The sequence below is a fragment of the Miscanthus floridulus genome, chromosome 5 (assembly GCF_019320115.1).
Source record: "Miscanthus floridulus cultivar M001 chromosome 5, ASM1932011v1, whole genome shotgun sequence".
NCBI classification, from domain to species: Eukaryota; Viridiplantae; Streptophyta; class Magnoliopsida; order Poales; family Poaceae; genus Miscanthus; species Miscanthus floridulus.
The window spans coordinates 104,316,086-104,340,248 of record NC_089584.1 but is presented as its reverse complement, the minus strand read 5'-3'; the positions used below and the strand labels follow the sequence as shown (position 1 = coordinate 104,340,248).

At 47.0% G+C, this 24,163-nt stretch overlaps 1 pseudogene; it reads left to right on the top strand.

The window, feature by feature from the left end:
• The first annotated feature begins 15,125 nt into the window (after positions 1-15,125).
• On the top strand, positions 15,126-16,625 carry LOC136455054 (U-box domain-containing protein 21-like; annotated as a pseudogene).
• The last annotated feature ends 7,538 nt before the right edge of the window (positions 16,626-24,163 follow it).

The following is a 24,163-nucleotide window of genomic DNA, read 5'->3' as shown; positions in this document are numbered from 1 at the left end:
CCGGGTTGCTATCTAGACACTCTGTTGCTAACGCCTTGCCCAGATTTGAAGCGACCGTTTCTAGTTGAATCCTTGTCATTCCAAGCTGTGCTGCTCTGATTAGTCCATGGAAGGCTGCCAGAGCTTCAGCATGCAGGGCACTTGCAGCTCTTTGGATGAAACCCGCCCCAATATCTAGCACAGATCCTGTATTGTCCATTGCCACATAACCCCAACCCCCTTCCTTGATAAGGTCGAAAACACCGCATCAACATTCAATTTATAGTGTTCTTTCTGTGGAGGCTTTCAGTTTGGTTGCTCAGCCTGACTTCGGGTCTTATCTGAACCATTTAATTTTGCAAACTCATTCAAATGATACTGGACTGCATTGCATACCTCCCCAGCAGCTTGCACTCTTTCTCCCGCATTTGCTTTATTCCTCGTTGTCCACCATCTCCACAGCCAAACCACGATTTTCAGTTGAACATCTGATTCCAATGCCCATATCTTTAGTGCTACTTCCTTCCTTGACTTACAGTTTGCTAAACTACAACGTAGCCCCTCCAAGTGCAACGCGAGCTCCTTTACAGTTAAAAAAAGAGATGGCCGCAGTCTTCATCAAGTCTGTCAGATAATTAGACATTTTTATGGTAAATTTAATCTAGAAATAAAACATCAGCAGGTTTGTGATGACATATATATGCATGTGTATATCACTAACAAATGCTACAGCATGCATATATGATATACTGATCGATACAATAAGTACGTAAAGTACTGTAATCACAGAGATAAGATTGTACCCAGCGGAGGGTCCCATGTCGAGGGCATCGGAGGCTCCATTCGCACCAGACATAGTGCGTTGCTCGAAGTCGTGGACCACAGTCGATGCAGGAAGATGTTCGCAGTGCAGTCCCACGAACAGTCACCAGGAAGAAGACGGGTTCCGCGAGCGATCATCTCGGACGAGCAGTCGCGGAATAGCTTCCCAAAAACCTAATCGCTGCGCACCCCGTGTAAGGTTCGTAGACGAACGAGGGTTCCGGAGGCACCTGCTCTCCCGTAGCTCCGTGCGCGCAGAGGTATGGGACGGGGAAAGCCAAAAGGCGGCCGAGATGTGGTCTCTCGGAAGCGAAGGAAGGGGAAGAAGACTGATGAAGGACTTTCTGTTTTATGCCTCCGGCCGGGAGGGAGAGAGCCAGCGGAGGAATTCAGGAGTCGGAGACACAGAGAGATGGTAACTGACGCAATCAACTCGCCTCCACCATTAAGGAGAGAAACTCTCATAATTATGTAGATTAAGTGGCAAAACCTGGCCACGCCCGCCCGTCCTCTCGCCCGCCGCGGCTTGGCTCGCGCCCACGCCCACGGCCCAGCTGCCGCCGCCGGCGACGGCGCGCACGCGTGTGATACTCCTTCGTCCTTTTCTCAGCTTCTCAATTAAGATGAATAATTTCTAACCAAATAAGCTGAGTAAACGTTCAGTCAAAATCTCATACGGCATTAAATCATACAACGCTTAATGTTACGTGTCATGGAGTTTTATTTGATTTATTAAATATTATACGGGCCAAGCCCATAATATATCCAACAAAATCTATTGCACATGGGACACAATGTTTCAGTTTTGACTTTCCATCTTTTTAGGTTTTTCCGAACTGGCAGGCTGTTGTGGACGAATCGCTAGAAGAACATTTGGACTTTGTTCGGTACTTCCAGCTGCCATATTTTATGCCAAGGGAAATGAGTGTCCGCTGAACCCCCCTCTGTAGACGTCCCAGCTTCCCGACCGGCCTCAGTGTCGCAGATTTGCACAACCAGCTTGTATGCCGATTTGACAGAGAAAAGACCCTTTGAATCAAAGTGCCACGCTCGGCAGTCCGGCGTGTCTTCTCCAATTAGGATTGTCAAGATTACCTCAGCTTCCTCCTCCCAGAAAGTATCACATACTAGTTGCTCATCCCAACCTCCAGTGTTCGGGTCAGTGAGTTCATCCACTCTTGGAACCGTGGGCCGACGCGCCAAAGGTGCGCCTTGACCCGTGTTTTTCCTATGTCCCTTGTCTGCCGGTGGGCCCTTAGAGGGAGCGAGTAATTGTGCAGCACGTATAAATAAGGGCTGCAGCTTACTGGGCTGCGGCTGCAGCTTATTGCGGCTACAGTACATAGTAGTTGTTTCCTCGCAGCCACAACCTGAAGTGTCGCCAGTTCACGTGTCGCCGCTGCCACCTAGGCCAACGCGTTCGGCGTCGCAGGCAAGCGAATCGCCAAGGTGGCCGTCGGGACCTCCACGCCTGTAGCTGTCCTCGTCCGGCGCTGCCTCACGTTGCGGCCGCCGCAGCGCCGTTGCCCTACGCCGCCGGAGTGCCCTGCCTCTCCGCCTACACCGAGGGCGAGCGCCGCCGACGATGCCGCTCCGCCACACGGCAGACACCACCGACCCTCGCCTACGGAGCCCGAGCACTCCAGCACCGGAATCCTCTTCGCCTCCTTGTCCGGCAGCCCGCACCACCGGAGCCGAGGCTCCTAGCGCTGCCACCCTCGGCCCTCCTACTCCGCCTCACGACAGCTATCGCCGCCGAGCCTCTTCTCTACGCCGGCCACGCCCACACAGGCCACGACGCCACGCCGAAGCTGCCCTCGCCCGGCCCGCTGGCCTGCCGAGCGCGCCGCCGCGTTTGGGCGGGTCTCATGGATGAAACCTATATCCACCCAAATCCATGTATACATTTACTTTCCACGGTTTGGGTGGGTCTAGAACAGGTTGGTTGGGTGGGTTTCATAACCCATGCACAGGGCAAGATCCAGGAGGAGGAGGCTTACCTCACCAGATCCTCCATGGCCACCGCGGGCGCGAGTAGGAGGGAGGAGCTCGGCACGAGTAAGGACGTGGACGCGGGGATGGCCAGCTTTCCTCCACCCAAACCTTTCCTTCTAAGCCTGTCAGAGTTGGAAAGATGAGAGGGGGAGCTCGTCGTAACCCTAAAGAGTAGATCCAGGAGGAGGAGGCCTACCTCGACGGATCCGCCATGACCGCCGCCAGCGCAAGTATGAGGAAGGAGCTCGGCGGGGGTGGGGGCGCGGGCGTGGGGAGGATCTCACCTGGCGTGGGTGCGGGGAGGATCTCGCCGGGTGCCGGACAGAGAGAGAGAGAGTGGTGGGGGAGGATAAAGTGCAGAAGTGCGGCGTAAAGAAGTCATTACCGAAAAAAAATTATCATTCCTTCTATGTTTTCTTATCCACGTGGTTTCTCATTTCCTTATTTGTTTTCCAATCCACAGTAGTTTCTCATTCTTTATTGTTTTCTGATTTTTCCGGCAGCGCAACTTTAATTTCTGATTTGTTGTTTTCCACCGGCAACTTTTCTTTTCCTGGTTATGGATTATATTTTGTGTTTAGTTTTTTAACGACTTTCGTGGTTTTGGAATTGGTTTTTGTTTTCTATTTTTTTCCTAACGGCAAGATTTCTTTTCCTATTCTATTTTTACTTTTTTGTTTTGTTTTTATATTTATTTTCAGCAACGTTATAAAGTCTTATTCCAATACACTTTTCCTATTCTATTTTTCATTTTCTTATTTTTCTTTCTAACAATGTTATAGACTATAATTCTAAGACGCACCAAACGACAGTACTGAGTCCTTTTCCTAAAACGTATTGAAATAGATGAGTATCACCAATAAATCTTTGAACCGCAAATCGTTCAGCTAACCACGTAATAACATCTTCCGTTGTAGAAGCCTTTTCATCTTCCGCCTGGGCCCATGGGATTCCCATCACGTGGAATCGTGGACATGGCCCAATATGCAAGTGCGGAAATTCGCAAAAAAAAAAAGGCAATTGCGGACGTACGGTAATACTACTCTCCCTGACGAATAATTTTCTTCTTTGTTTTCGTCGGTCCTCGACTCCTCGCAAAAAAAAAAAAAAAAAAAAAAAAAAAAAAAAAAAAGACGCAAAAGCTCCGCCATGGCTGCCAGGGCCCGTCGGAGCTGGGATCCGAGGGCTTGCCGGTGGGGAGGTCTGGCAGACCGCAGACGCCAGAGCTCGCCATATTGGTAGATCCACCCCTGGCGTGATTCAAGCTTCAACCTCTTTGCCAGCAGCAGCTAGGGTGCATGCCGTACTCTACCTAGCTTGACGACAGCACACACAGCCTAGGCCTTGTTTAGATTGTAAGTTTTTTTACTCTTTTTTCATCATATTAAATCTTTGAACATATACATAGAGTATTAAATATAGATAAAAAAATAACTAATTACACAGTTTGATTGTAAATTACGAGACGAATCTTTTAAGGCTAGTTAGACCATGATTGAACAATAATTATCAAATACAAACGAAAATACTACAGCACCCAATACTAATTCCTAACCTCAGTCTAAACCAGACCCTAGTTGTCGGAGGTGAGCAACAAGGTAGCGCACCGGTAGTGGAACTAGCAGCACGTGAGACTTCACGTGTCAAGGAGAACCAGGTATTTGGGGGAAGGAGAGGCACCGGGGGAGTTGCATCTAGGGTCCAGTTTAGTTACAAAAAATTTTACAAAATTTTTCAAGATTTTTCATCACATCGAATCATTGGACGCATGCATGAAGTATTAAATATAAATAAAAAATAAAACTAATTACACAGTTTAGACGAAATCCACGAGACAAATCTTTTAAGCCTAATTAGACTATGATTGGACACTAATTGCCAAATAACAACGAAAACTGCTACAGTGCCATTTTACCAAAATTTTTGGCATCTATACAAGCCCTAGGATGACAATCCCATCTGCGGGTATTATATCCGATGGGTATGGACATGGGTACAAAATTTTATCCTACGTATAGGTACAAGATTCTAACCGCGGGGTGCAGGTATATCACTTCACCCGTTATTAGTGCTAAAAATACAAAGGAAATACATCTATTCTAGTGATAATCTAATCACGGGTACGCGATGAGTGTAGATACTTGTCGGGGTTATGATACTCCGGGTATCTCAAGACACCGATTAGTCAGCCGCTCGGACGGCCCACGACACACAAGCTAGTACAAGCCCAAGCAACCGTGGTCTAACTAAGCTATATAGGCCTGGGCCAAGTGCTGGGACAGGGAGTCGGCCACGACCTCTTTTCTCTCCCTTCACCACACGCTGCCTAGCTCCGCACGACCTCTCCTCCGTCCTGACCCCTATGAGGAATGGAGAGGGGTCAAGCTCCGCCAAGTACGACTGTCTTGATAGGGACAGGCACGCCCGCTCAGTCCGCCAAAGACCGAAGGGACATACGTCTTGGAGCAGGTGCCATACCTACACTACGTCGCAGACAAGACAGGACCGCCTAGCGGTGACGACAGCTATGGTAGCCCACCGTCCAAATGCTGCCCGACGGGATGGGCATATGGCCCCATCCACTATGGGATGGGGCTCACCACTACGGTCATGACTTTCAAGGCCAACCGAGCCAATGAAGGACATGACCCCAGAGCTCGGGATCGTGGTTCTCGGCTTCACGACCAGCAAGACAACTAACAACCCGAGAGCGGCTACCTACTCCTGTACGACGCCCTCGAGAGACCAGAAAACAATGACGAAGGCCATGGCGAGACCAAGTCGCATAGGACGGCTATTGAACCACCGACGTGCCAACAGTGCCGCCATGACCGGCACTGTAGCACCACGCCACCCCATGCCACGACGTGGGCACAAGACCATGACAACAACCATGTTCGGAGGTACGTTGACGCCAAGACAAGACGGCCATCCTTGCAAGACAGGATAGCTAGTTTCCCCTCTCTCAGGCTCACGACCGCTCAGTCAGGAGAACCTAACTTTTTGTACGTGACCTGGCTCCAGACTCTATATAAGGGCAGCCAGGGCACCCTTCCAAGGGAACGAACTCTCAAGACTTCATTCGGACAGTCTCTCTCCACTCTCCTACCTCTTACACTCTCCTTGCATACCCCATTGTAAGAACTTTAGATCATTCAACCGAGAAACACGCACTCGACCTTTCTCTGAGGTTGGACGTAGCGCTCCGGCCTGAACCAGTATAATTCCTTATGTCTTGGGATTCTACAATCGTCTTTCTGGAGCAGCGCGACATACGTATAAATTCACTCATCGGGTGACAAAACACCGACAATACTAGAACAAAATCTTACCCATAGATACAGTCATGGGTATGAGAAAATAGCTGATAGTCAATTTGTCATGGAAGGGTATTTATTCCACCTGCATCTTACCTGGCCCACTATCATCTCTAGTTGCATCTTCCCCTTATTTGAGGGGAGATGGGGGTAGTTTTTGGTGGCGAGAGGGTTAAGAGGTTGCTTAGTCTCCCTTAAAATGATAGTTTTATAGGGATGTTGTAACATCATCGGTGTTACATTGTACATTTTTTGCTAAAACCATGTCATGAGCATCATGTTTATGTATTATTGCATGTAGTAAAATGAGAAATTAAATTTTATTGCACTAATTCTCAATTTGAGATCTAATTTATTCCTTGTCCAAATACTCTTTAGCACAGCTCTCACTATTGTCATCCTGATCCAACTCCATCTCTCGCTATTTCATCTCCTTCTTGATCCCCGGAGCACGCCCTCAGCACACTCATAGAGCATGCCCGCGTAGCACGCTTGCAGTACCCTTCACTGGCAAGTTTCGCCATAGTGTCATTATTTCGCCGTGTTATGAATGGCGAGTTAGGCAGCAGCCTCTAGCGTGTTGCACGCGCTCTTCAGCAAATGAAGATGACCGACCGCAGTAGCTCGTAGAAATTCGTGTGCCATCCATTAATGCCTTGCTGTAGGACTGCATGTTCTTACCCTGTGCTAGCTAACCATGATGCTCCTCTCTGCGCAAGTCGTCTTCTCCACAGGCTCAGCCCGTTGAGCATGCCACTCGCTCGCTACCCGCACAACACGTTCATGCACCAGCAGCACCTACACGTTATGCCCAAAACACACTCCTCAACTAGCCACATGCATGCAAGTCCAAGTGTGACTAATCCAAATACTTTTTCTTTTCTCAAAAGTGGATTAGCACCCAATATTAAGACCAGCAATATCTCCATCAATCTCGTGACGCGCCACTGTCCTCTCTCGTTGTTCTAATCACCTCCGCATTTACTTCGCTTGCTAATCACCTTGCAAAATTATCAGCGCACGTCGCGCTGCCGCTGCCATAATGTGCCGCGCACGCCAGGCATTTTTTCCAGTGCTAGCTCCACCTCCAGCCCCGCGTCTCCTGCCTATAAAGGACACGCCGCGCAACCCTCCCATCACGCCGAGCTCCAGAGCTGCGCTCCGCCGCTCACCATCTTACTCCCTAAATCGAGTTCCTGTGTTCTTGCCTGAGAAAGCTGCACTCTGTCGAACTTTCTTCCTGAGCTGCAATCGACCGAGGTAGCCAGCCAACAAAAATCCCCTCCTTCTCCGTTATTTCCTTGACCTGTGGTCTCCTTCTCCCTTCTTAATCCAATTAGCACATATGCACTCTTTAATGCCAACCCAGTTGACACGTTGAAGGACCAAAGACCCACTCAAGTCCATCACGTGAAATCCAAACACGTGACCAACTTGTCAAGTGCCATTAATCGCTTTCTTTAATCACCCTTTATGTGATTAATTAGTGACCACCTTGCGCAATCAATATCTCCATCAACTCCGATTCCATTGATTCTTTTTTCTAAATTTATCTAAAATCACGCTCTACCCATCTATATCATTTTCTTCATCTCTAGAGCTCATTTGAATTTATTTATTTATTATGAAATAAATTTTGTTAGATTTCTAAATTCATGATCTATCTGTTAGTGTAATTAGTTTGTATAGTTCAGTGATACATTTAGGGTTACTCTATTATTTCAAAATATGTATTATTATTATGGTTATTTAGAGAATGAATTTTTGTGATGCATTGGTAGAAGTGCTAGCCCTAAACATTTTTTACAGTAGGTTCATTGTATTATTAGATGCTCTCTGTAATTTTTATAGCCTTAGAATATGTTGATAAATATGGTAGCTAGTGCGCCTTGTTTTATCATATATATAGTAAATTGATATTAACAATAAGGATGTCTTTAGTTGCTAAGATAATACATGAAATGTTTCATACCTGTTTAGTGAGAATAATAGGTGAAAGGTCCTTGTGTGGTTTTAGTAATTGAGTGACAACCTAGGTGGACTAATTGTGTTTATGTGAGATACACAGGTGATTAGTCCACATGTACATATGTGTGAGCAACATATGCCATGAAGGTGAAAATAGCTTGGAGATGTTTCAAAGCTCACACATGTGATGATGAAGGAGCTCATTGCACATGAGACATGACATTGAGTCATGTGATCAAGGTGGAGAAGATCAAGACAAGATTTGGTTTGATGGACCGGTTGCAAGCGTGAAGGGCAAGTCGGAGGCTTTGGAGCGATGGACCACGTGGCGGTGAAGCTTGAGCAAGACTTAGCGCCGATGGACGAAGGCAACGGTGAAAAGCAAGTGATGTCAAGATCGATGAACCAATATGATCATGTAATGATATGAAGTGGATCATATCATTGTTGATCATGTTGGTGCATGTGTTGCATCAACATTGGAGGAGATGAAATGGAATGCGCAAGGCAAAGGTATAACCTAGGGTATTTCATTTCACCGGTTATAGGTGTGTAGAGAAGTTGATGACCGGGTTTAAGATAGATGATCGTACTATCAAGAGGGGCAAACTTATTTGCATATTGGTCATCTAGTGCCACTCGAGTGATCTAACTTTACATCGTCGCTAGAATTGAGTGGTGTGGCAAGTTGAGTGGCTAATCCTTTGGAAAAATGATTGTAAAAATGCTAACACACATACACATAGTGGTGTACACTTGGTGGTGTTGGCACATTTCCAAAGGAGATGAAGTTGGAGTTGATGTGGATCAACTTGGTGATGGAACGAAGGTGAGAAGGGTTCATAACTCCACCGGCGGAATGTCCGCCCGTAGAGTGCGGACAGTCCAACAGTGCCATCGGTGCCCTATTCTGAAAAGAAAGGGTCTCACAGAGTGGACCAGACATTGGTCACGTAGTGATCGGACGCTGGGTTCCAACGTCCGGTTAGTAGTGGCAGTCAGCGGGTAGGCGTCGGTCATCGACCGGACGCTGGCGCTGGAAGTGACCGGACGCTGGCCGTATGCGTCCGGTCAAGGTGACATGTGATGACGTAGGCAGAGCAGTGTTGCTGGAGGTGACCGAACGCTGGTGCTGCATCCAATCGCGACCGATCGGACGCGTCCGGTCATGTCCGCTACCTTACTGGAAACGACCGAACGCTGGGGTTGCTGCGTCCGGTCAGTTCAAGCTGGTGCGTCCGGTCGTTAGATGACCATTGAGATCGGATGAACAGCGTTTGAAGAAGGGGACACGTGGCGTGCATCGCACGACCGGACGCTGAGGTCCAGCGTCCGGTCGATCGGACCGGAGCGTCTGGTCGTCCCAAGTTTTGCCCAGTGAAGGGGTAACGGCTCTATTTGTTCATGGGGTTATAAATAGAAGCCATGGTCGGCCTTGGGCCAGAAGCTGAGCACACTAGCTAGAGCCTTGGTGGCTTGTGTAGTAGTGCTTGGGAGCCCTCCATCTCACATATGCTTGATAGTGATCATCCGATTATGTGAGAGAGCGATTCTAGTGCGATTGCATCGTGAGGTTGCATCGAGTGGCACTAGGTGATCGAGTTGCAAGCCGGTGGTGCTTGTTACTCTTGGAGGTTGCCACCTCCTAGATGGCTTGGTGGTGATCTCCGTTGAAGCCCGTAAGAAGCTTGTGCGGTGCTCCGGAGAAGAGCTTTGTGAGGGGCATTGTGCTCGCCCCGCGGGAGCCACGAAGAGCAACTATAGTTGAGCGTGTCATTGAGCTACCCTCACTTTCGGGGGTAGGTTCTTGCAGTGGCCGACGTGTGGGCTTGGCGGGTGATGTCAATTAGCCGCCGAACCACTAAGTGAGCGGTCGACACAACGGGGACGTAGCGTGTTGGCAAACACGTGAACCTCGGGAGAAAAATCATCGTGTCAACCTTGTTCTTCCCGTTGGTTTGCATCCTCGTTACACAAGCTTCTAGTTACTTTCATATACATTGTGCTTGTGTAGTTGGTCTTGTAATTAGTTAGCTTGTGTAGCGTACTAGTTACCTTCTTGCTTGTGTGGCATAGAAGTAGTTCCCTTGCGTGGCTAATTTGGTTTGTGTAACCTTGTTAGTCACATTACTTAGTTTATGTAGCTAAGTAATTGCGCTCTCTAATTTGACATTGGTTGCCTTGTTATTGAGCATTGCTAGTAAGCTTAGATAGCTTTGTGCTTTTACTTACTGGTTTGTATAGGAACTCCCTTGTTGCTTAAAGTAGTAGTGGCATAGGTTTGTGTGACCTTGCTTCTAGAATTAGTTAGGTGAGCTCTAGCTAGCCCAACACCTTTGTTGCTTAATCAATATCTTTGGAAGGTGCTAGAGAACATAGATAGAGGGGTGTAGTCTTGACTAGACCGATAGTTTTAATTCCGCACTTGTTTCGGTTAGCCGACGTGATTATTTTTAGAAAGGACTATTCACCCCCCTCTAGTCCGCCATCTCAACCCTACAATAGGTAACTTTGCGTATTAGTCATTAGAGTTAGCTTAGTAGCTTGGTAGATGTGTTCTTATTTTAAGAGTTGCTGTTGCCGTATTACTAAGCGTTGCATCATCATTTCATGCATGTAGATAACGAGTTGGTAGAGTTCGTGACTGCGAGCGAGCAGGAGTATGAGGAGAAGGTTCTCGTGTAGGAGGGAGTCCCGGAGCCATCAGTTGCTGACTTTGCTGACACCCCACCTGCCCAAGACAAGTCCCGGTGCATAACCCCTATTTTTTATCACTAAATATATATATGATGTGCATTTAAGTTACAGGCATTTTATGGAAACTACGTGCATAAATATATCCACCCATGAGTCCTACTAGTATAGGTCGAGTAGTTGCTATGCTCAGGATGTCGGTTGCGTGGGTAACCTGTCGTTACTCACAAATAGGTGATAAATATGACCACTCATGATAAAATGGTGGAAAGGAAAATGGTGACCGGGCAGGGATATGGTTGGGTTCTGATGGGTGTAAAGGGTTGTGTCCTGCGGCCAATAGGGCATAGCTCGGTTATACTTTTTCCCTGTCTGTGTCAATTAAGGACCGGTCATTGCAATGGACGCGAGGCAAGTCACAGATCTATTGTCCCGAGTGCATACTTGGGCATGGGCGCAGGGAAGACTCGTTGCTCTCTTGTCGTGGATCTGACTCTTTCCGGACCGACTGATTGGAGGCGGAGATGGTGGAGGTCCTTGCACCGCACTGAGTCCGGGACTCAGGAGTGGGGGCTTGGAGTCCAAGTTTGGACGAGGACCTAGACATCCAGGACAGGAGGGTGATGGGTTAGTCCTGCTTGTGCCTAGGGTACAAGCGGGGCGTGTGTTTTCGGGACACCCAACTGGGCACATTGGTTCGCGAATCGCCGTCGAGTTGGTACGACTTGTCTTACCTCTAGCATCGTAGTAAGAACTAAAAGTTGAAAGAAGAAAAAATAGAACTGATTGCTCAACTCTTGCTTGAAAGTAGAACATGTGCTTATATAGACTGGATAGATAATAACTTAATACGGCTGATAATCATAACATAAATAAGGACTCACTATTAGTATTGCTTTCTGCTAAAAGAAAATCAGCAAACCATGAAGCTTATCATATTCCTTGGAGCCGGAAAATTATTCCCACTAGTCGGATAAGTCTTGCGAGTACATTGTGTACTTAGGGTTTATTTACCCCTGTTGCAGGTGATGCATGAGAAGTACCTTTGTGTGGAGGATTCTTCTGGTGGGCTCAGACGGATCCTCGTCCCTTATCGCTAGATGTATTTTTAAATTCCGCTGTTTATTATTCCGCACTCTGATATTTGGTAATGTAATAATGTACTTTTTAAGAAACTCTGATGTATAAAATGGACTGGTATTGTAACTCGTTCTCATTATTGGATCATTGGGAAAAATGTGGATCTTTCGGGTTCTCCCTTGGGGTGTGTCCGACGGATACCGTCCGTTGTAACTTGCTTTCGGGGTGCTTAGTGTCTGGTGGAAAACGAGCGCCTCCGTAAGTGTGTTATTTCAAGCGGTTCTGCCACAGATGCGAAGGACTATTGGATACTACAGGAGATGCTTGGGAATATGTAACATGATAGACTTTGATTATACTCCATAGTCAAATTTTCGGCCCTTTTGGTGATCTGCTAGATACAGGCTTCCCTCAGAATTCCTCACAGGTCTAGAAGCAGAGCATTGAGCATACGGCCCAGCCCGAATCTTTCAAAAAAAGGTGCCATTTGGAGAGTAAACAACAGTCATAGTATTAATATTTGGAGGAACAACTGGATACCTAGATCAGACTCGCTTAAAATTTCAAGCCCCTCCTAAAAGCTCGAGAGTAAGAAAAGTGGCGGATCTGATTCTTCGAAATCCAAGGGGCTGGAACGAGCCACTAATAAGGAAAATGTTCCTCTTTCATGAAGCTGAAGAAATTCTCAATCTCAGAATACCGGTTGTTGAGGGTGATGACATTCTAGCATGGCACTATGACAACATCGATCTTTTCTTTGTTAGAAGTGTTTACAAACTTGCAATGGAAGGAAGATCCAAGAACAACCGTAGAACTAGCATGCCTGCTGATAGGAAAATTTTTGACGCAATATGGAAAACCCCGATGCCGCAAAAGGTAAAAAAAAATTATTTGAAAGCTAGCCCGTAATGGTTTGAGTGTCCAATCAAACAGTCTGAGCCACCACCACCACCTTATATCTGATGCAACCTGTTCAATACTATGTGGTATGGAACCTGAAGATGGTCATCACGCCATGGTTAGATGCACTTTTGCATCTGCGCTTAGACATGCTTTACGCCAGTCATGGAACCTCCCTGGAGATTCAGCCTTCACTTATACAGGACCTGGTTGGATTCTTGCTCTTCTTAATAGCACCAACAAAGACATCAGAGTAAAGTTGATGATGTTGTTCTGGATTTGGCACCACAGGAATGATAATGTGTTTTGGAGTGACCAATGCCCCATCTAATTTTTCTGGAAAATTCTCTCCGCTCTCTTAAACTTGAGGGAGATGCAACACCTCTGGTTAATGCTAAAAGAAAAAATATGTGCACTTCAAATCCATATTTCCTGAGCCAGAATGGTCAAAGAACAATCAAGAAAAGGAATCCATGGACACCTCCCACTACAGGATGGATCAAACTATCTTGATGCAGGCTTTGATCCTATCACACGATAGGCGGGCCTAGGTTTTGTTGCTATGAATCATCTAAGTGGGGTGGTTTTCTCAGGCTGGACCAGTGACCGTTTATGTTGCTCAGTGGAAGAAGCTAAAAATCTAGCAGCTTTGACGGGAATCCGAAATGCTCTCTTGACCTCTACAGGACCTATATGGCTGGAATCTCACTGCCTGGCTACAGTACAAGCACTCAACTGTAATATTCCAAATCGATCCCCTAGTTGCATCATCATTGAGTTGGCAAGAGAAATGTTGGGACTTTTTCAAGACTTCAAAAGTCACAAAATGTCACAGGAGTGCTAATGGAGTGGCTCATGCTTCTTGTTTTATGTCTGAAGGTGTCTTAGACCTACCCGTGGGCAGCCATGGACTCTGATTGTAATCACGCTCATGGTTGGAATATAAGCTCTTTCCTGTGTTCTTTTTTTTCGCCTTTTAGTATTGTTTTGCAATACCAATGCGCTAAACATTTCTGGTGCAATTGAACAAGTGTTGTCCTACTAGGAGAATATCCAGATTATGTAATGTTTATAGGGCTTGCTAACGCCAGCTCGGCTTGATTTGTTTAGCTCGCGAGTCAGACATAAAAAAACATGGAAAACAAAGGGCTTGATTGGTTTGTGACTAAAATTTGTCATGCCAAAGTTAGGTAAAAATATTTGCCATAGTTTTGGCAAGCCAAATGTGAGAGGTTAGCAAGTTTTGATAGCAAACCAAATAATGGCTTGGCATATCTTGAAAGCCAACCAATCAGACCAAAAATATATGTATTTATAGAAAGATTGAGAATAGTAATAATACTAAAGTAGTCCATTTATAAGCCTTAAATCAAACAACTAAATTAATTAATATGTCCTGACACCTATACAACTCTAAAATATATTATAGTCCTACACCATACATCCTAGATCCGTACTCATACATAATGCGTCCATAATCTGTTATTGATTATCCATACATACATTTAAACAAAATAATAGCCATAGTAACCCTATGTTTATAGGGTCAAGGTCTAGTAACCAACCAATTGTAAAGTGGAAGACATCAAGTCATACAAAGCTAATAGAAGACCCAACAACTTTGGCTCGTTAGGCTCACGAGTCAACTCACGGGTTGGCACGTTAACTATACGAGCTAAAATGTTGGCTCAACTCATTGAAAAATATAAACGAGCCGAGCCGAGCCGAGCCAAGCTACTAACAAGCCGAGTCAAGCGAGCTACCGAGGTACAAGCTTTTCTTCGGGCCGTAAATGTTCACGAATATTTGCAGCAGTATAAATGCTAGTTATCTATCATGCCATGGCATTATTTTCTAAATTATAGATCACCTTCAACTAGCATAAATACTACTGCTATGCAAGTATACTATTGTAAGTTCCAGGTGACTAGCCTTCATTTATTGCATTTATTCTTTGAAATAAACCAGGTCATGGATTCCAGATCTATGAAATGCATACAACAGAAATGTCATAATCTGATAAGAAAGGCACTCACTCTATTCTAATTTTAAGTTATTTTTTAGCTTTTCTAAATACATAATTTTTACTATCTACCTAGAAATAGCATATAAAAACTATATACCTAAAAAGAAAAAAAATGACTTGTAATTAATCTAGAATGGAGAGAGAGTACTAAGCAAGTAAGCATGGGCTTGAACCAGTGAAAGAACATGTAATGAACTAAAACCCATCTCTATGTACATCAATGAATTGCTAATCCTACATTCTAGAAACATAAACCAGAAGGGAAGAAAAGTGAAAGAATCTCGGACGAGAACAAAAGATGTGCCGATCATTGATCACTCATGGAGTCACGGTGGCAGACAAGCATGGCGACGCATCGCCGTATGATGTACAGCCTCGCCTTCTGCTCCTTCAACGTCCTGGTAAGGCCGCAACCATTCTTGCTTTGGCTCATCACCCTTTTCATCCTGGTTTTAGATTCAGGGGTGATTTCTCTCAAGGAACGAGAAGGCTGTGCTGAGTGAGCCTATTCTGCTATTGACGAAAGAGTTTCTGCTTGATTGGCATGGTCGATCAGTTTCCTAGCATCTGGTGCGCTTATATAGGGCGAGAACGGAGGTGCCCAAATCTCTTCCTTATCTTTTCTTTTTTTATAATGAGAAGCCGTCCTTTTGCTTAATTGTATTCCAGCTCCAGCTTGTAATAATGTACTGTATTCCACTTGCCAATCCGCAAACACATGCTGCAGTTAAACTTGACTAGTTGCGCGAACTAACACATATCTGCTTCTAGGATTTGTTCAGCTCTGGGCATACATCAACTTGCTTTTGTCTAGCCCTGGGCATACATCATATCTTAGTTTCTGTCAGAGTTTGAGAGATCACGATGAGTAGAGACCTTTTATAATGGTTGAGAAAGTACCTTGGTACCTTCATGTGCTTTCATTTTTTTTCTATTTTTTAGCCAACTAATTGAGAAACATTATTTATTAAATATAGTTTATAATATCGAGGTTATTTTCGTAACTAAGGTTATGGCCCTTTGCCTAACCCTCTACCTCGTTCATCGGTGTTCGCTCCGCTAGCTGCCCTAGGCGCCGACGGGTATCACGTACGACCATGAGAGCATCTAGGTGTGGCTGGAAACTGGCCGCGCCACCTTCCCCGTCACCCACTCGCCGCTCCGCCACGACGACCCTCCGCGTCATCCAGGACTGGTGCGTCGCCATCCGCTCCCGCGGCGTCGAGCGCATCCCCACGCCCAAGATCCCCATCACGCCCGGCCTCCGAGCTCCTCTTCGTCCTCGCCAGATCCGCGCACGCGGCGGGCGCGGTGCGCCGAGGTGGTCGCCAAGATATAGGCCCTCGCGAGGGACAGCAAGCGGAACAGGCGCTGCTTCGCGTCCATCGGCACGGGCCGCGTTCGAGTCGCTCGCTGCTGCTGACGCCGCACCGGAAAGGTCGAGTCCTTGAGGACATCCTGGCGGCATTGGGCACGTCCTTGATGTGAGCAGAAAGGTCGACGAGATCGTAGACGCGCTGGCAAAGACCATCAAGTCTCCCATCTGCCCACAGGCAACCAAGGCCGGCATGGTGGCCACCTACCACCTGTACGAAGAGCACGTCGCGGCACGCCTTGCCACCGCCAGGCTCGTCCCCGTGCTCGTCGAGGCCTTTGTAGAGCATGTCCGAGAAAGGCAAGTGGCTGTGCTCGACGCGGAGGAAGGCCGCACAAGCGCGCCGCTGGCCGTGTCCATGCTCGTCAAGAAGATGTTCTGCGTGTCCGACCTGGCCACCCCACTCGCCGTGTTGCCGATGTGGCAACTCGGAAAGGCGCACAGCGACGGCGAGGAGAACGATGCGTAAATGACTGATTTACTCTTTTTTTGGAAATAAATATAAAATGAAAAATATATCTTGTTCCACATATTTTGGTAGTGACCCACCTAATTTGATACTATCCCCACCTAATTTGGTATTTCTAGGTACTTTCAGTTGGATACCTCCTATTTTACCACTGTCCGATCTCACGCAACGGATGGTTCATGTTTTTTTCCGATCATCGTAAAATTTCTCCAATAATAATACCCTAAATTGTGTTTGCCAAGGCCAGTTTACAGTCGTCTCTGACTGATGTGACCATGTGATGGTCACAATATCGATTTATTTGAAGAAGCTCCTTTTTTAACGAACCGGCACGAGACGGTGCCCATTCCTATCGATAGAGAAGAAATTGAAGAAGCTCCTTGCATTTCACATCCCTTTGAACAAGGGATGGCTAACAATTTCACAATTGTGGCCACAGAGGACCCATGTGTGCTAATCGTATAGATTTGTGAATGGCACTGCATCCTTGTAACACCTAGAACTAGAATGCGTATTTGCACAGACAAATATAATTTGTGATGTTCTGCTTGATGGTCGAAATTATCTTGCTTCATGCAGCAAAAAGATGGTTGAATAACCGGAGAGCCTTGCATTTGCTTGTGTGCATTGCGTATGGTATCTCCAAGTTTAGTGCTTTGACTCAAATACCTTAGGTTTGGTCGTGTTAGGACCGCTAGTGATTTGCAATTGCAACAACCGAACCGCCAGCTTCGATCGATTCCGTTTGACCAGCAGGTTGCTGCGCCTTTGTTCTGCTTCTGCCAACGTTTAGCTTTTGTGTCCTCGCACCAAGGTTTTAGTCCGCTGGCTTGCTCGCCAATATAGCGTATGTGTCATCGCGTAGACGAGTAACCTACGACTCTACGAGGCTACGACGACTACGTTTGAGCTTGGTTGATCTTAGCTTCAGAAGGCAACCGAGATTCGTGGTCAGTGTCGTCTGGAATCTGGATACAGCGTACAGCTGCATGTATACTGCAGATGCAAGTCCGAAGTCGAATTCGCTGCCTGCGTGTACTACACTTCTGACGTTGCTTGGATCTTACCTCCTGCTGCTTCGTTCGAAATTATGTAAATTATTTTAGTTTCATTTTAAATCAAACTCCTCTAGTTTTTTTTTACTAATTAGATAGGAAAGATTAGCGTCCGGATGTCTTGAAGCGGCATCCTTTGGGACACCTGCGCCTACTGCCCGCCCACACGTCTAACACGCTCCCTCTCCATGCGGCAGGAAATGACGCAAGCGACGCACTTCCCTGAATGCATGCGACCAATGGGAGGGACACGTGCAACGTGCCTCCGCCTCCCACTTTGCCTGGGTGGGCCCACTTGTCCGTGTGCTGCTGCTATTGTTGCCGCGTGCTGCTGTTGCCGCGCGCTGTCGGCCTGGCCAACATTTACAAACATACGCTTGCAACATATGTGTATAGCCACTGCAACGTATACAACATCCAGATAAAACGCTTGCAACATACGTTTGAAACAATTAAAACATTTTAAACATACACTCGCAACATACGTGTATGGACATTGCAACATATACAACATAAAACACCTGCAACATACGTTTAAAACGGATAAAATATTTGACATACTTGCAACATATATGTATAACCATTGCAACATATGCAACAATAGATCTAGTTTTGAGACATCCAGATAAAACATATGCAACATACATCTGAAACAGATGAAACATACGGTTGTAACATGTGTGCTCATTTACTTTCTGCCCTCCAATATATAGGCTCGTCGACGCGAAGCTCAATGCCGGTGTGGAGCTCGAGGTCGCACACAGTCGACGTGCAGTTGGATCACGGCCGCACGCGGGAGGTGTGAGGCGCGGGGGAGCACAGCACGAGGCGCAAGGCGCTGGCAAGAGCACGCAGCGCGAGGCGCGAGGCATGGGCGAGGGTGCACGACACGAGGCACGGGGATAGGCGGGTTGGTCCCGTCCGGAAAAGAAGGGACACCTTGAGGGTATCATCATCGAATCAGATACACTGTTTTGATTGAGCATTTATCATATAGTATAGAAAAAATTAAACACATCACAATAAAAACAAGTTTAACTAAAACGAATTACAATTCGAAATGAAAAGGGCACAAGAATTGCATCGACCGATCAAGAAAACCCCGCAATGGACGGGTCGTCCTGAGCCGATAAGTTACAGTTAATCGAAAAGGAGACACCGGCCTGCCCATGATCGCTTTTCTTAATTTGCACTCATTGGGAGAGAGATCGTTCATCCTGAGCCAAGTAAGTAGACAGGAATCAGTAGTACAGTATATTTGCAAATCCGTGGAGGAAAGTTTGATGGCTCGTCGGACGATGCACCGGCGACGACGATGGCCACTGATCTCTCGGGAAACTCAACACTGATCGAGGACACTTGCTTCGGGGATAATACAGTACAGCCCATGCTCATCGTAATCTTCCGGAAACAAACGCGATCTGGCAAGGACGGCCGAGATTACCTCGAACTCTCGAAGGGTCTGGCTCTGCGTGCGGAGTGCGGACTACCCGGTTGAAGGACGATCCAGAGAAAGGTTTTGGCGCGTTTTGCACGGAACCGGCTCGGTAGCTGGACGGCTGGACTGGGAGTTTCTTCGCTAGCGCCAACCGTGAAGGGTGAAGCGATCTTGGCTGAACCGTCCAGTAGCAAGTCGGCAGCTGGAAGCGCTGGGGCGAAGTGGCGAACAGATAGCTAGCGCGCCGACACCACCAAGCCCAAGTGCTTGTGCCACCGCCAGCACCCTGCTCGTGCTTTCATGCTTTGGTCGTGTGCTAGTGCGTCGGCTACGTCTCTCTGCTCCTGACGCCACGCGACCCGCCGCTCCCGTCCGTGTGCACGTTGCATCTGCACGTCAACACATGGTGCTGAGAATTTCCCTCGCACGTCGAGGAGAGGATTGACACTTTCAAATTCAGATTGTCTTCTCTCTCTTTTTTGTCTGTCTTAGCATGTGTTTTATTAGAGAAAGAGAAAGAGAATTACATGATATAGCTCCGAGAAATTCTCGTAGTATATATTACAAACCACCGAGTAAGTGGTTTGCGACTTGGAACAAACGAAAACAACAGCAACAAAAAAGAGTACCGGAAAAAGGACCCTGGCCGTAAAATCGTACGGAGCCCGTAAGAAGAAAAATCATCAACGCAATGGTTGCCTCATGAGACATAATCGCGGCGGCAAAGCATCCACATAGAGAAAGATGAGACGAGCATCTAGCAATATCAGCAACAAAACATCTGTTGAGAAAGCCAAAGCAACCTCAATGACAAAGCATCCACAAGGGGAGGGGCCAACGTGCTCTCAACAACAACGCATCTGCTACATAGAGGGCCAAATGACATCGACGGCAAAACATCATCCAACATAGAATCCAACAATGGCCAAGCATCCTCCTAGAATGAACGGTAGCAGCAAAGCATCCCCACGAAAACCAAAGGGCAACGGCAAAGATAACCACTGTAGCAGGACCAACCATTTGAAGAAATATACGAGGCACACACAGGCACATCAAGAAGCAGATCCGGCTAGACACAAGCACACATATGACAAATTCAGTTTGTCAATCAAATTGACCATAGAACTCAACGCAATAAATGATCGGTATCTAATCCTAGTATTAGTAGCGACCAGTATGATCGGTTTTCAGCGTGAACCAAAACCGTGAGAAAGTCCAGACAACTAGAGATCTCTTGGATTACCATGGGATCCATATCCTTGAATCTTCGGCTTTACAGTGTGCAACGATAAGTTCTGGCGGACACTATCTATATACTGCATTTATGTCAAATGTAATATTACAACAGGAATTTTAGAGTGGACCAAGAAGGTTCCCCCCAAAAAAACATGAGTTAAATGGTTCTTTCTCTCAAGAAGAGGTAGGTTGTGTATTGTGTTGAGTGGGATCTTTACAGTTGCTTACGGACAAGTACTTGTGTGCTTATATAGAGGGAGAAATAAGATGGACCTTCTCTCTGCCTCATTTTTTAAGAGGAGACTATGTGCTGCTTAGTTGTCAGGTTGGACTAATCTATTCCATTTCGATGTAGCAATATGCTACAGTACTGTTCCCTCAAAAAAATATGCTGCAGTACTTCCCTGCAGTGGTCATCAGCTAAGGCCCCGTTTAGTTCCCTCCAAAACCTAAAAATTTTTGCGCAGTACCCGTCACATCGAATCTTGCGACACATACATGGAGTACTAAATGTAGACGAAAAAAAAACTAATTGCACAGTTGGGTGAGAAATCGCGAGACGAAACTTTCGAACCTAATTAGTCCATAATTAGACACTAATTATCAAATACAAACGAAAATGCTACAGTACCCAAAACCCAAAAATTTTCGGATCTAAACGGGGCATAACTGCCACTCCAAAGCTCAAGCTGCTGTTTGGCAACCTGCGGGAACTTTGAATCGAGATCTGAGGGACAATGCCTCTAAAATCTGTGGACCAAATAATGCCTCGTGAATCACTCCGATTCACTGGAGATTCAGAAATCTCCGTTAGGGTTTTGTTAGGCCACATGTATGGCTTACCACTCCTATATCTTGGGAATCAACGTGTGATTCGCTGTCGAGCTGTAGGCATATATACATACATAATCTTAGTTGGCCTGTCGATGATTTGAAAGATCCTGGTGAGTTAGGACCATGAGGTTTCATTAAACAATATCCTCACGTCCAACTTGAACTCATCTCCAATATCATTTGCAATCAGTCGTACAGACATGCGTATAAGATCTGATTTGGAGCCTGTTAGTTTGTCGTATCTGCCTCCATAAGAAACTGGATGCCGCAATTTTCAACGAGAGGTTGAAAGGAGAATCACAAAAATGAACCACGATTTCGTGGCCATAGATAGTGTGTAGGTGATCCATACGACTTTCCTATAGGTTAGTCTAGAGTGGCAGCATGGCGCGTTCTTATTTTCACACTTTTTTTAAACAATGGCTGGAGCTATGCCGCTCAGATAAGACGAAACAATATTATGTATAAGAAGGTTAGCCAGATGAGATGTCAAAAAGGCACCCGAGCTAACTACCCACGCGATGCGGCTAAGCATAAACACGACACATTGCCATGGGTCATCGTTGCCAAACATGGAAGTCAAGCTGTCGGCAGCTCTGACTTCCCATGGCAGGCCACCCACTAGTCACCCCTGACATGTATGAAGCTAACGGCCGGTCACCGGTCATTGTTGCCAAGCTCAAACACCGAAGAGTAGCTCCGACTTCCAATCGCAAACCCTCGCCTCGCATCAAAGCCGCAAGGATAATCTAAATACGACGCCTTCAGGAAGGGAGCGACGCCGATGGCGCCATCGTCTCACATCTATAGTGGACTGGGTTTTCATCTTTAGATGACGTGTTAGAGGGGAAACACGACACCTCCAATAGGAAAGCGGCGCCCAACGGCGTCGTCGTCGCAAGGCTTTCGCCCAAGAACCCTCTAGCATGGATGTCGGGGCACAAAGCCAGACCCCTTGCCAGCCTTCACCGCCATCGTCGTTGTCCCGCCACCCCATAGAAGCCCGAGAGGCATGTACAGGAGGGTGGGTTTGATTAGCATGCAAGATCTAGCTTGTGATCTTCATCATGACGGCCTAAATCTTCCTCATTGGATGAAGCAAGCGTTGACTAATATTATCAGAGAACCTACAACTGAAAAGTGCGATATCTTCTAGCTTTTATTGGCTTTGACTGTAAATATTTTAGGCTAGCTACAATTTCGGTCTATATATCAACAGCTCGATATTGTTTGACCGGAATTTAAAAACAGGTCCATGTGATTTTGTTCTGCCAACGTTAACGCCTGCGCACACCAAGTCAACTGGCTTCCGTGCAAATATAGCGAGATCGTGGCGTGGACAAGTAATTCCTGGTGTTAGATCAAGCCAACCAGTCTATGGTAGCTGGCCGAGCCGCCGGCCGCGCGTCGGCAATCTACTGGGTACCATGCATGCATCCCTGCGAAATTATGGTTTTAAATAAAGTCTGATTTGCTCGTAGCTTGTCGCTGAATCTAAAAAACACCATCAAACTCGAATATCGACGATATGTCATCCTTAACTTTGAAAACCAGACAAATTATACCTTTAAAATAGTTCGAGCGCAAAGTGGTTTCGATGACAGTTAAGCGTCGTCAAGATCTCCCGGGAAACGGAGGGATCAGTAACCGGTCGACGGTCCAGATTACCTCGAATAATTTGGACACGTAGACACGCATCTACTAGTACATAGTCAAAATCTTCGTACGTACGTACAGGCACAGCTAGAGCTAGGTGCCCGTAGCGCGACCTACATTGAACCATCCAGGATCGCTCCCCCCTGCGCCGGCGGCCGGCCAGCCCAGTGTATAGGCGCGGGAGGAGAGAACGCGGAACGCCACCGGCCCAAGCGCTTTGCGTCCAGATCGATTGTTTCCTCAGCCCCGGCCAGCAGCTTGTCTGCGGAGAGGAGGCTGGCCGCTGTCCAGTCTCCCCTTGCGTGCGCGGCGCCATCCATCCAGCGCGCGCTCGGGTTCTCGCTTCGCGGCTGCGCGCTCGACGCAGAGGAGGAGCCGATCGAGGAGGAGATGGAGCTCGCCGTCGTCAGGAGCCAACAGGGGAGGCGCGGGGCTAGGGGCCTCCGAAGGGCCGTGAAGGAGCACGGTGCGCGGCTGCGCATCATCTGCCGCTGCTCGTCTTCTACCGTGACTGAACCGGCCCTGGCCGTTCCCAGTACACTCCGATGGATCCATCAGTCCATGTCTGCGTGCGCTCGTCAGTCGTCGTGATAACGATGGGGGGCGGCTTTGATTTGTGTGTGTCTCTGTGTCACGGTCGCTGTGTGTTGCGTTGTTTGTCCTGGTGACTGGTTCGCCTCTCTCGTTGTTTCCTCGCCGTGGGGCTCTGGCCACGGTTTCCGTTTTTTCAGGCCCCCTTGGCGTCGACGAAGCAGGGAGCGTGTGCTGCCGCGTCAGGCAAGAAATGCAAAGCTTGTTTTCGTGACTAGTAGTTATGCATGTGCGTGTGCATGCACGTGTTTATGATTGTGATTATGGACGTTTTATAACAATAAAATATAAATTCTGAATGATTTGTTAAGAAAATATCATGATCATTCTCTCAAAATACCACTCGACCGCCTAACGTGGTCGCTCGATAACTCAGTCACTCATTATCCGGCCATTCAGTCACCCAAGCAATTAGCCACTTAGTCACTCGGTCACTATGGCTATGACACTTAGCAACTCAATCACTCGCCCACTTAGTAGATTAGTCTCTTGGCTACAGTGGCAGATGCAGAACAGGATTGAGGGGGGCTGGTCTCTTCTTCTTCCTCTCTCTCTCTCTCTCTCCATTTTTCTTCTTTCCTCCATTTCTTCTTCTCCCTCACCGTCCCCATATTTTCATGGATGCACCAGCTGCCCCTGCTTGGCCACTTAGTCACCCCATCTCTCAGCCACTTAGTCACATTGCTACTTGGTCACTCGCCCACTCGGACACTTAGGGCCTGTTTGGC